This window comes from Narcine bancroftii, chromosome 12 (assembly GCF_036971445.1).
Source record: "Narcine bancroftii isolate sNarBan1 chromosome 12, sNarBan1.hap1, whole genome shotgun sequence".
NCBI classification, from domain to species: Eukaryota; Metazoa; Chordata; class Chondrichthyes; order Torpediniformes; family Narcinidae; genus Narcine; species Narcine bancroftii.
The window spans coordinates 98,873,329-98,885,439 of NC_091480.1; the positions used below are offsets into that span (position 1 = coordinate 98,873,329).

At 39.6% G+C, this 12,111-nt stretch overlaps 1 long non-coding RNA gene across 11 annotated transcripts in view; it reads left to right on the forward strand.

Annotated features, from left to right (window-relative positions):
- Positions 1 to 12,111, forward strand: part of LOC138746752 (uncharacterized) — a 96,274-nt gene that overhangs the window by 13,737 nt on the left and 70,426 nt on the right. For all 11 annotated transcript variants that reach the window (XR_011347105.1, XR_011347099.1, XR_011347097.1 and 8 more), the window contains exons 2-3: positions 7,058 to 7,163; positions 8,178 to 8,367. This is a non-coding gene — a long non-coding RNA (uncharacterized lncRNA). The remainder of the gene's footprint in view (positions 1 to 7,057; positions 7,164 to 8,177; positions 8,368 to 12,111) is intronic.

Genomic DNA, 12,111 nt, shown 5'->3' on the forward strand with positions numbered 1-12,111 from the left:
TGTTCTCTCTTAACATTTTTTCTGAGATAATTTGTCCTCATAAATAAACTTTAAGCATATCCCAAATTTAAAAAAACTATTATCAGTAGAAGAAAGATTAGTTTCATAAAATCGTTCTATCTGTCTCTTAATAAACTCATAAAGGTCCCTACTTTTCAACAGTGTGGCTTTGAGATTCCATCTGTATACATTTTCTTGTTTTTCCATTGTCACAATAGTTACTGTTAATGGTGAATGATCTGATAAAAGTCTCTACAGATATTCAATTTTTACCACTCTGCTTTTTAACTGGGCAGACATTAAAAACAAATCAATCCTTGTAAGTGAATCATGTACCCTCGAGTAGAACAAATAGTCTTTTTCTATGGGGTTAGGTTCCCTCCATACATCAATCAAATTTAAATCCTTCATAAATGATCATGTCATTTTCGCAGCTTTTGTCTTTGTCACTGTTCTGGCTGATTTATGTTGGCCTTCATCGCTAGAGGAATTGAATTCAGGAGTAGGGAGGTCATGTTGCAACTATATAAGGTACTGGTGAGACCGCACCTGGAGTACTGTGTCCAATTCTGATCTCCATATTTGAGGAAGGATATATTGGCTTTGGAGACGGTCCAGAGGAGGTTTACTAGGTTGATCCCTGGGATGAAGGGGTTGACTTATGATGAAAGATTAAATCGTCTAGGATTGTATTTGCTCAAGTTCAGAAGAATGAGAAGAGATCTTATAGAAACATATAGGATTATGAAGGGTATGGATAGGATAGATGTAGGAAGGTTTTTTGAGCTGGCCAGGGAAACTAAAATGAGAGGACACAGTCTCAAGATTCAGGGGAGTAGATTTAGGACAGAGATGAGGAAAAATAGTTTTTCCCAGAGAGTAGTGAATGTTTGGAATTCTCTGACCAGGGAAGTGGTTGAGGCTGCCTCATTAAACCTATTTAAAATTCGGTTAGATCAATTTTTACACGATAGAGGAATGAGGGGATATGGGGAGAAGGCAGGTAGGTGGAGTTAGGTCCTAAATTAGATCAGCCATGATCGTATTGAATGGCGGAGCAGGCTCGATGGGCCAATTTTGGCCTACTCCTGTTCCTACTTCCTATGTTCCTATGTTATCCAGTATTGGATCTAGATAGAAATTGAAGTCTCCATCAACCAGTATATTTAGTCTTCCCTCTGCTGTTTTTAAAAATATATCCTTTATTAAGGGCTCATCATTATAATTTGGTGCAGAGATATTCATCAATGACCACGATTCTGCATAAATGTTACAATGTGCCATTACAAATCTTCCAGCTTGGTCAGTCAGTGTCCTTTCTATTATTATTGGTATATTTTTATGAATTAAAATTGCTACTCCTCTTGCTTTTGAGCCAAATGAAGATGATATTACTTGTCCCACCCATCCTCTTTTTAATTTAGCATCTTCTGATTTTGTAATATGTGTTTCTTGTACAAAGATTATCTCTGCCTTTAATTTTTTTAGGTGTGCCAAGACCTGCTTCTTCTTTACTGTCCCATTTATCCCATTAACATTAAGACTAATAAATTTAAACATCCTATCCATGTTGATTTTCAAACAAATATTGTTTAACAATAAAAAAAACATTTTTGATTGTTTAAATAATAGTGATCTTTCCTTATTTTAAAAAAAAACATACAATGTCCCTGCTCTGATGGTGACATAAACAGGAACCCCGAAAGCCCACGTAAAAAGCCTATGGAATCTGTCTAGGATCCTTTTGGTGCCATCTTTTATAGATACTCCTCTGCAGATTCCATTCTACCCCCCCCCCCCCTTAGAATGGAGTCTCCACCTGTTTTTTCCCATGTTTTTTCTCTTTTTATGAGCTTTCCGTGAACATTTCAATAAAGTTTTGTTTTCAACAATAAATATAAGACCTTTTAAAAAAAATACAATGTTTACTTAGTCCCATTGTAAACAGTCTTCAGTCCTCTTTGGCAGTCTTAGCCTTTTCATAAACATCCCAGGAAGTCTTGAAAAATTGCTGATTATCTTCTGCTATGTCAACTGTCAAAGTCATGGGTATATCATTGAATATTTCAAGTTTTTGAAACGCAATTGTCTTTTTACATCATCAAACTCCTTCCTTTGCTTAATCAAAGTAGGTCTAAAATCTTGAAAAAATAACACTTTTTCATGGTCAATCTCAGGCCAACAATATTTTGCTTAGATTATTCATAGGTTGTTCCAAGAATTATCTCCTGTTCCTGGTAACTCAAGTCTTACCAGGCCCAGTCATGGTCACTGATCGCTGGCTCTCTTAGGTCTGAGGGTCTGGTGGGCTCTTTCAATATGCAATTTTTCTTTGAATTTGTCTTCTCCCAGCACTCATGGGATCCATGTTTCAAAGAAGTTCACCAGATCTTTTCACTCGATTCCTTCTTTCAGTCCAATAATTCAGACATTATTTTGTCTGCTAAAATTCTCCATGTGGTTGATCTTGTCCAGCAGACCGTATCTGTCTAACTCCCATTGCTTCTCATTTTTCTCCAAAGCTTTTAGCTTATCTTATGTCGTGTGTGTGTGACCTGTTGAATATTTTCCCTTCATGTGACTAAAGTTTATACTTCAGTACTAACATGGTTCCATGATTGTCACTCTGTTGAACTTATTCCCTCATCACATGTGGATTGTATTAATTGAATTTACATGTATTATTTGTGATTGGGCTGACATACCCATGTAGCAAGAGAGGATTTCATTGTATTTGTGCATATGACAATATAATGTCATCATATAGACTACCAGAAGTGGATTGCGCCAAACCTTGACTGCCACTTGTAATTGCAGCTGATGTGAGGCTTGCTAAATGTTGGTGTCCATACAGATCCCAATGCCTTTTCTTCTGAGATAATGGCATCAGCAGACTAACCTGGTGGCCTTCTAATACCTTGTGCTGTCAAAGACTAGTAGCTCCAGTGGGTTTAAACTAGATGTAAAGGGGGAGGGGAACCAGAGTGAAAGAATAGATGCAGGGGAGAAGGATGAAATTGAAGACAGAGAAGTTGTATGCACCATTAGTCATCAGTGGAGAGCAAGAGAAGAAGATTTTCTTCATTGTATTTATTTCAATGCTAGAAGCATTGTGAGAAAAGTAGATGAGCTTAGACTGTGGATAGATACTGGAATTATGATGTGGCAGCCATTAGTGAGATATGGCTGCAGGAGGCATGTGATTTTGGCTCAAAAGCAAGGGGAGTAGCAATTTTAATTCATGTGATTTTGTCACTTCAGGTGTGAAAGAATAGGGGGAAGGTGATGCATTGTTTGTTAGAGGGGGATTACAGCAGTGCTTTGGAAGGATAGATTAGAGGGCTCATCTAGAGAAGCACAATGGGTGGAATTGAAGAGTGGGAAAGAAATAGTAATCTTTATGGGGTCTATTATAGACGCCTAATGTGGAGAGGGAACTGGAGGAACACACTTGTAAGGAAATAGCAGATATTTGTAGTAAGCACCAGGCTGCAACACACCGCAGTGTGTTCCTATTAGGATGAAAGGAAAGGTTAAAAGTTTTAGGGAACCTTGGTTTTCAAGGGTTATTGGAAAAAGAGAGAGGTGTAGAAAAAGTCTAGACAGCATGAAGTAAATGAGATGTTAGAGGAACATAAAGAATGTAAAAAGAATCTTAAGAAGGAAATTAGAAAGGTTAAGAGAAGATATGAGGTTACTTTGTCAAGTAAGGTGAAAATAAATCCAAAAGGTGACTACAGATATATTAGGAGCAAAAGGATAGTGAGGAATAAAGTTGGTCCCCCAGAGGAAGAGAGTGTTTGGTTATGCATGGAGCCAAAGGAGATGGGGGAGATTGTGAACAGTTTTTTTTTTCCCTTCAGTATTTACTAAGGAGAAGGATATTGATCTGTGTGAAGTAAGGGAAATAAGCAGGGAAGTTATGGAAATGATGATTAAAGAAGAGGAAATACTTGCACTTTAAAGGAAAATGAAGGTGGATAAGTCTCCAGATCCTGACAAGATATTCCCTAGGACCTTGAGGGAGGCTAGTGTAGAAATAGTCGGGCTTTGACGGAGATATTTAAAATGTCATTAGTAACGGGAATGGTGCCGGAAGATTAGAGGGTGGCTCATGTAATTCCATTGTTTAAAAAAAGTTCTAGGAGTAAATCTCATAATGATAGGCCTGTAAGTTTGATGTCAGTGGTGGGTAAGTTGATGGAAGATATTCTTAGAGATGGTAGATATAAATATTTGGATAGGCAGGGTTTGATTAGGAACAGTCAACATGGATTTGAGGGGAAGATCATGTTTGGCATGATTATCAAATTTTTTGAGGTTACTAGGAAAGTTGATGAGGGTAAAGCAGTGAATGTTGCATATATGGAGTTTAGTAAAGCCTTTGGTAATGTTCCTCAGGGAAGGTTAGTTATGAAGGTTCAATCATGAGATATTAACATTGAAATAGTAAAATGGATTCAACAATGGTTGAATGGCAGATGTCAGAGAGTAGAGGTAGGTAACTGTTTGTCAGATTGGAAGCCAGTGACTAGTGGAGTGCCTCAGGGTTCAGTATTGGGTCCATTACTGTTTGGCATATACATTAATGATCTGGATGATGGGGTGGTAAATTGGATTCGTAAGTACGTGGATGATACTAAGATAGGTAGAGCTGTGGAGGTGAAGAAGGATTTCAAAGCTTGCAGAGGGATTTAGGCCAGTTAGAAGAGTGGGCTGAGAGATGGCAGATGGAGTTTAATACAGGTAAGTGTGAGGTGTTACATTTTGGTAAGGCTAATCATGGTGAATGGTAGGGCACTGAAGAGTGCAGCAGAACAGAAGGATCTAGGAGTAATAGTACATAGTTCCTGAAGATGAAGTCACATGTGGATAGGGTGGCGAAGAAAACCTATGGTAAGTTGGTCTTTATAAATCAGAGCATTGTGTCTATGAGCTGGAATGTTATGTTCAAATGGTACAAGGCTTTGGTGAAGCCAAATTTGGAGTATTGTATAGAGCTTTCTTCACCAAAGTATCGGAAAGATATCAACAAATTAGAGAGAATGCAGAGAAGATTGACTAGAATGTTGCCAGAATTACAGGGTCTAAGTTATTGGGAAAACTTAAATGTTTGGTCTTTATTCTTTGGAGCGTAGAAGGTTGAGAGAGAATTTGATTGAGTTATTTAAAATTGTTAGGGGTATAGATAGAGTTGACGTGGAAAGGCTTTTTTTCCTTTAAGAAAGGGGGAAATACAAATGAGAGGACATGAATTAGAGTTAGTGGGCAAAAGTTTAGAAGAAACATAAGAGTGGACTTCTTTACTCAGATAGTGGTGTGTGGAACGAGCTTCCAGATGAAGTAACTGAGGCAGGGTTGATATTAGTATTTAAGAAGTTGGATATTTATATGGATGGGAAAGGAATGTATGGTTATGGGTTGAGTGCAGGTCATTGAGGTTAGGTGAGAGAAAGTGTTCGGCATGGACTAGACGGGCCAGGTTCTATGCTGTAATTGTTATACAGATATATTACTGACATTTTGGTCTGAGCCCTTCTTTCAAGGTGTGAGTGACAAAAGTCTGGCATCTAATTAAATGCTGGGGAGAGAAAGGGGGAAGAATGGGAGGGGAAGATCAACAGACAAAAGGTGTTAATTGGATATGATGAGAGGAAAGATGAGAATTGATTTTGGCTCTGTGAAATATAAACAGAGAGCTAGAGGAAAGGATACAGGGGAAAGAAGATGGGTGGGGGAAGGTTTTTAATAGAATCCAGAGAAGTCGATGTTAATGCCATCCAGTTGAAGGGTGCGCAGTCGGAAGATGAGGTGTTGTTCCTCCAATTTTCATGTGGTTTTGGTCTTGCAGTGCATGATTCCATGGACAGACATGTCATCAAAGTAATGGGATCCAGAATTGAAATGGATGGTCACTGGGAGATCCACACTATTGCGGCGGACAGAGCTGATGAGCTCCATTCAGGAGGATATGGACAGGATGAATGAGTGGGGAACAAAATGGCAAATGTGATGTTGAAAAGTGAGGAGCCATCTGCGTTGGTAGGAAAATATAAAGATGGAGTATTTTTAAAATGACAGGAGATCAAAAAGCTTTGGTCTTCTATTTGAGTGTATATAGATTGATTTTATAGAATTGCTTTGAGTACATCACTGTAAGTATTGTCTTGTTATTATTGATTTACCTCAAATGTTGATCTATGTCAAGTCTTGGAAAAAGCTGCAGTAAATTTATATGATTATTTATATCCACTTTATGAATGTACAAAGTTGAATAAAGGTATAGAGTTCTCTATGAATAAAGAAAGCAAATTCAAAATTGTTGGGTTCTTGCTACTCGCTATTAATAGATTAGCTGGCCAGGGTTTTTGTTTTTACATCCGTGGTACTATGTGTTCTTGTGGGGGACAATGCAATGTAGAACATTTTATCCTCAGAACAATTTCAGCAGATGTTTTGGCAGTGAGGAAGATCCATTAATTATACACACTATACTCCCAAATGCAAAACCATCTCCAACTCACAAATTAATGTAAACAACGCATTTATAAAGCAGACAAGACTGCGGAGTCCAGCAAACCGGCTTCTACTTCACATGGATGCAGCTCTCTGGTTACATTGAGAGCCTAAATACGACAATTACATTTCCATTTATTTACTTCCTCTGTGCTTAAATATTATAATTTTTTTTAAAAATGAATTTAGCATCTGCTGATACAAATAATGGACAATATTTCCATTCCCATTTCCATTCCCACTCAAAACAAAAATTAACACACATCTTAATGCATTTTAATAACAGCTTAAGACAATGTCCAAGCTCACTAACAGCAATCTCCTGCCGGTGCTAATACAGCCTTGACGTTACCTGATCTGTAATCACACACCAGGACAGGACTAATCTCGGCAGAAAAAAATTGTTTTTTTTTCCAAGTTGAAATTTGGAAGTCAGCATCAAAACTTCATTTTTTATGGCATCCAGTTGATCACTAAACTGCAAAACTGTTTGACTTGGAATATCTTCATTAAATTTTAAATTCATTTTTGCATCTTCCAGCTTTTTTAAAAGACTCGATCTGCTCCAGATACATTTTGAGCTCCTCGTTCATATGAAAGGAACAAGTAATAACGTTGCTTAAATTCTTCAGACCTTACATTCACAGGTATGTTACGCTCATAGGAAAGAGGACAATCCAGAGGGCCCAGTCATAGAATTTGGCCACCTATGGCAGTAAAGGTTGAGGGGCAGCCTCGGTAGATAAATCTAAAAAGATTGGCCCTGGAAAAAGACAGCATGACATATCAGAAGATAAACAAGCGCCCTGCTCAGGTTCTTGAGGGTTCACAGTTGGGGCATCGGGAGCTCAGATGTGCAGGTGGTTGGGGCCAAAGAGTGGGATGTTGACTTTTAGATGGACTCGAATATTACATGAGTATATATACAGTACATATGTTGAGAGATATGAGTGAGGAAATTAGCTATATATCAACATTTTTAAGTCTTTGTCATCAGAAATGTTAGATGTCTATCTTGTCCTCCCAACCTTCCCCTCATTGGACGGGAGGGCAGTGTGGATATTGTTGTACTTAAGGGTATTTTGGGCTTTGTTTTGGGCACCCTAGTAATGACTAATGATGAAGGAGAAAGAAAATTCAAATCAGATAGCTAAACGGGAATGGGATGTCAATCCTTATTTATGCTTGTCGCTAGTATATGTTGAAACTATGAATTTATCTCACTGTTGGACGTACCCATATTCCAACCCATAGTAGACAAGGTATTCCTATGGTAGTAATACATTTTAATGATACAGACATTTAGCATGGGAATGGCACTCTAACTGAACGCGAGAGTTTAAACTAGATTCACAGGGGGTGAGAACCAAGATAAAGAAACGGATGAAATGGTTGGACTTAGGTAGGGGCAGCTGGTAGGGAGTTTGTGAAAATTGCAGTTATCATAGCCAGCAGGTACAACACACCTTCCCACGGGCACCAAGGATTCTGAACTCATAGTTACAAAACTATATTTACTTATTTGTGTGGATGAATATTTGTCCTGCATATGCACTTTGTCTGGTCTGCACGTTTTGCACCAAGGACCAGAGAACATTGTTTCATCAGGTTGTATTTGTACAATCAGATGACAATAAACTGACGACTTCCATTTTCCACAGTTTTTAGCCTTTCAATGTCAGAAATCTGACTGTGACCCGTTTCATCCTGAATTTGGTGGAAAAGTGAGCATGGGCTGGAAGGCAACACACACTTCATAGGGTTTGGAGTGGAAGAGAATTTGGAGATGGGATCCTGAATAATTCAAACGAATTGGAATTGGAAATTCCAACAATCTGAATCACGTTCACAGTAAGTCCTTTTGATTTTCATTCCCTCTTTTTGAAAATTAGACCTGAATTTCCAGTGAACCTCTGGGAGAGTAGATCCATCTGTGTGATAGTCATGGCAGAGTGAAGCATTTATAGGTTATGGTTGTATCATTTATTTGAATTGTACCACTATATCCAGGTATCTCAAGCACATTTGTGACAAGTCTGTACAAACACATTGTAAAATAGTCACACACAAAGGCACCACAGTTCATTTGTGGCCAACAATGATCATCTATTTCACCCAGTTCCATGTTGTGGTTACCAACCGGATGAAGTGCCTTCAGACCCAGTGCAGGAACCAGTTTTACTGAGTAATGACTGGACAATGAAGTTACTCAAACTTTGCAAGTTGTGTTGAAACCTAAAAGTCTGCTGATGCTCTGAGTGATGTAAGAATATAAAAAGGGTGAGGGACTCAGTAGGTTGTGCAGTGGAGAAAGGAGGTAAAGATACATAACCGACCCTTCTGGCCTGAGCTCAGTGCTTTCCATAGTGATTTCTGTATATACTTGCATAATAGTCGAGTTTTGGGACCAATTTTTCAGGTCAAATTTAGGGGGTTGACTTTTACATGTATACCAATTTTGACTGCGGTAAGTACCTGTGTAATTTAAGGTGTCAGGAGCTCAGATGTCCGGGACTGGGTGGTAAGTCTGTGTATGGGGCGCGGGGGGTGGTCAGGAGCACAGATGGGTAGGCAGCTGAAGCAAGGGTTCACATCCTTTCAGATGTGTGGGTGGTTGGGGCCAAAGAGTGGGATGTTGACTTTTAGATGGGTACGAATATTACACGAGTATATAGACGGTACATATGTTGAGAGATATAAGTGAGGAAATTAGCTATATATCAACATTTTCGTCTTTGTCATCAGAAGTGTTAGATGTCTATCTTGTCCTCCCAACCTTCCCCTCATTAGACAGGAGGGCAGTGTGGAGATGTGATTGTAGCTCTAGGATGTGGTCTCATTGCAGTGTTCCACTTTTCATAAGCCTAATTCTATATCACTTAAACAAAGGTTATATTTATATAGCACCTTTCTCAGCCCAAGAATGTGAAATATGCTTTACAGTCAATGAAATACTTTTCAAAGTGGAGTTACTGTTGTATCGTAGAAAATGCACTGATCTATTTGCCCACAGCAACATGAGCAGAGATTATTTTAGGACAATCAGGTCATTAAAAGGATACCTCCACTGTTCCTGAAAAAAGTTCCAAGGACATTTTTACACTGATTGAGGGAGTAGAGAGGGTCTCGACTTAAGACTGTATTTGATAGATATCACCTACAACAATGTTGTGTTTCTTGTAGAAATGGAGAACTGAGCTAGATTGGACTTAAATTCAAAAGTTTCTGAATTATCATTAAACACAGTTGCTCAACTGCTCTGAATGCAAGAAGCAAGTAGAACTTCACCAAGGTTTACTTCATATTTTATTTGAACAAGAAATTGGGAAACCGCACGGTTAGCAGGACACTTTAAAGTGCCAGTGATTTGGGTGATCTGGGTTCCAATCCACCACTGTCTGTCAGGAGTTTGTACATTCTCCCTGTGGGTTTCCTCCAGGTGCTTCGGTTTTCTCCCACCCTTCTAAACATGCGTGGGTTGTAGATTAATTGGGTGCAATCGGACAGCATGGATTTAAATGCCTCCAATCAGCTGTTACTGTGCTGTAAATAAAATTTTAAGTTTTTTTGGACATGCATGACATTAACATTGCCACCCAATGATACAAAATTTACCTACAACCCCAATACATTTTAAAGGGTGGGAGGAAACCAGAGCACCCAGGGAAAACCTACACGGTTGCGGGAAGAACATACAAACTCCTTTCAGGCAGCTTTGGATTCAAACGCAGGTTGCTGGTGTTGTAGCACCTTTGTGCTAACCGCTATGCCAAACGGAAGATGGAAAGGGAGTAACGTCTGTGAATGAAGTCAGAATAACTCCAAACAGGGATAGTTCAGGTGACGAAAGAGCTTGAATCCTTATTGGAATTTGCAAAATAATTACTCTGCTGTACTGAAAGGCAAATACTAGAATGTAACATACATGAAATTCTCTGACTTTTGTCTACTGTAAGGCAGACAGAGAGTCGCCACTTTGTCCAGCGCCCCTCACAGAAACCGACAGCACCTGGTGTTCTCAGGCGGTCTCCCCTCCAAGTGCTGACCAGGCCTGAGCCAGCTTAGCAGCTAACCTTGGAAGTCAAAAGGATACTATATATCTGCTTTCCCCATTACTACCCTCTTTCATCTGTTACTTTCCCTGGTTTGTCTTTCACTACCTGGTTACTTACGGGGGAAAAAAAATTAAACCTGTTCAACTGCTGGGAGAATGGGGTTGAAGATCATCACCCAGTAATAGACATGGTTTCTTTCAGCATGATTACAACATATGAATGCAGATGTTTGTCAGATCTGTGATTGTGAACATTGTAAACTTTCCATTGGATCCAAATAATGTTACAATCTGTCCGTGACCTGGGTCCTTTTTGCACCCAAGGGAGAGTGCTCTAACCCTGTAGTGGGGACCAGTAATGAGCGATCGAGATGCGATGCAAGATATCTCCATCACTCGCATACATACAGGATCCAATCAGGACAGACAACTCCAAATCTGAAAGCCTGCTTTACCTTACCAGAGCTAATTATATATTCTTTGTCCTGGGGTGGCAGTAACAAATACCAAAGGACATCTGTATATGGTGAGGGGTGGAAAGTTTAGCAGCAAAAAATCAATGCCTGGAATGCATTGCTGAGGGTGGTGGTGGAGGCTGGAACAATAGGTAGATTTAAAAGGCTCTTAGAAAGGCACATGAATGCAAGAAAAATAGTGGGTTATGGGTGTGAAGTCAGGAAGATAGGTTTAAGTAGGTTGGCACAACATCGTGAAGGACCTGTACTAGGCTGTTATGTTCTATGTTCTTTCTTTAAAGAAGTCTTATTTTCTCCCAAATTGACATGTTGTGTCTGTGGTGGTACACCACCAGCCTACTGCAAGGGGCAACCTCTGTACCTGCAGGAGTGTAAGGGGACAGTACAACACCTGGCCGGCTGTCAATCAGTCGGCCTGAATGGATCAGGTGTCAATCACCCTCTGAGATATAAGCCTGCGCCGGCCTCCCGAGGCCTCACACAGAGTTGCTGCAGCCACAGCCAGCCTGGCTCTGTGGAAGTCTTTGTGGATTAAAGCCTGTTGTACAATCTTTACCTTGTGTGTGTCTGATTCTGGCTAACAGTGCACCACAATATCTTTGTACAAAATGCTCTCTGGTTCCCCTATAAACAACCTCAAAGGTCTAGTATCCTAAATCTATCTCAAATTCCCAGTTCCACCCCAAATAATGTTTCCCAAATTACCCCTTCCATAAATTCCATGTCTGAAATAATTCATTCTATATTTAATGAACTCCTATCCTTCATTTTGACACATAGTTCATCCCTAAATGATCCCACTTCTGTATCTATTGTGAAGTTTCTGATTTCTAATGACTAACACAGGGAGTGGGTTGGTATCCCCTGTGTTTCCCACAAGGAAGTTTGTCCCCTTGAGCAGGATATAGAAGAAGCAGGATTCATCTGAGCGATTGTCCTCCACAGCCAGCAGTTAACAAAAACTGGCACAACACCTGTTAATGCAGCCAAATGTAGATGCATCTTCCCTGACCCTCTCCTGCTCACTTTCCAAAGGGCCTGCTCCCTCTGCAACTCCCTCGTCTG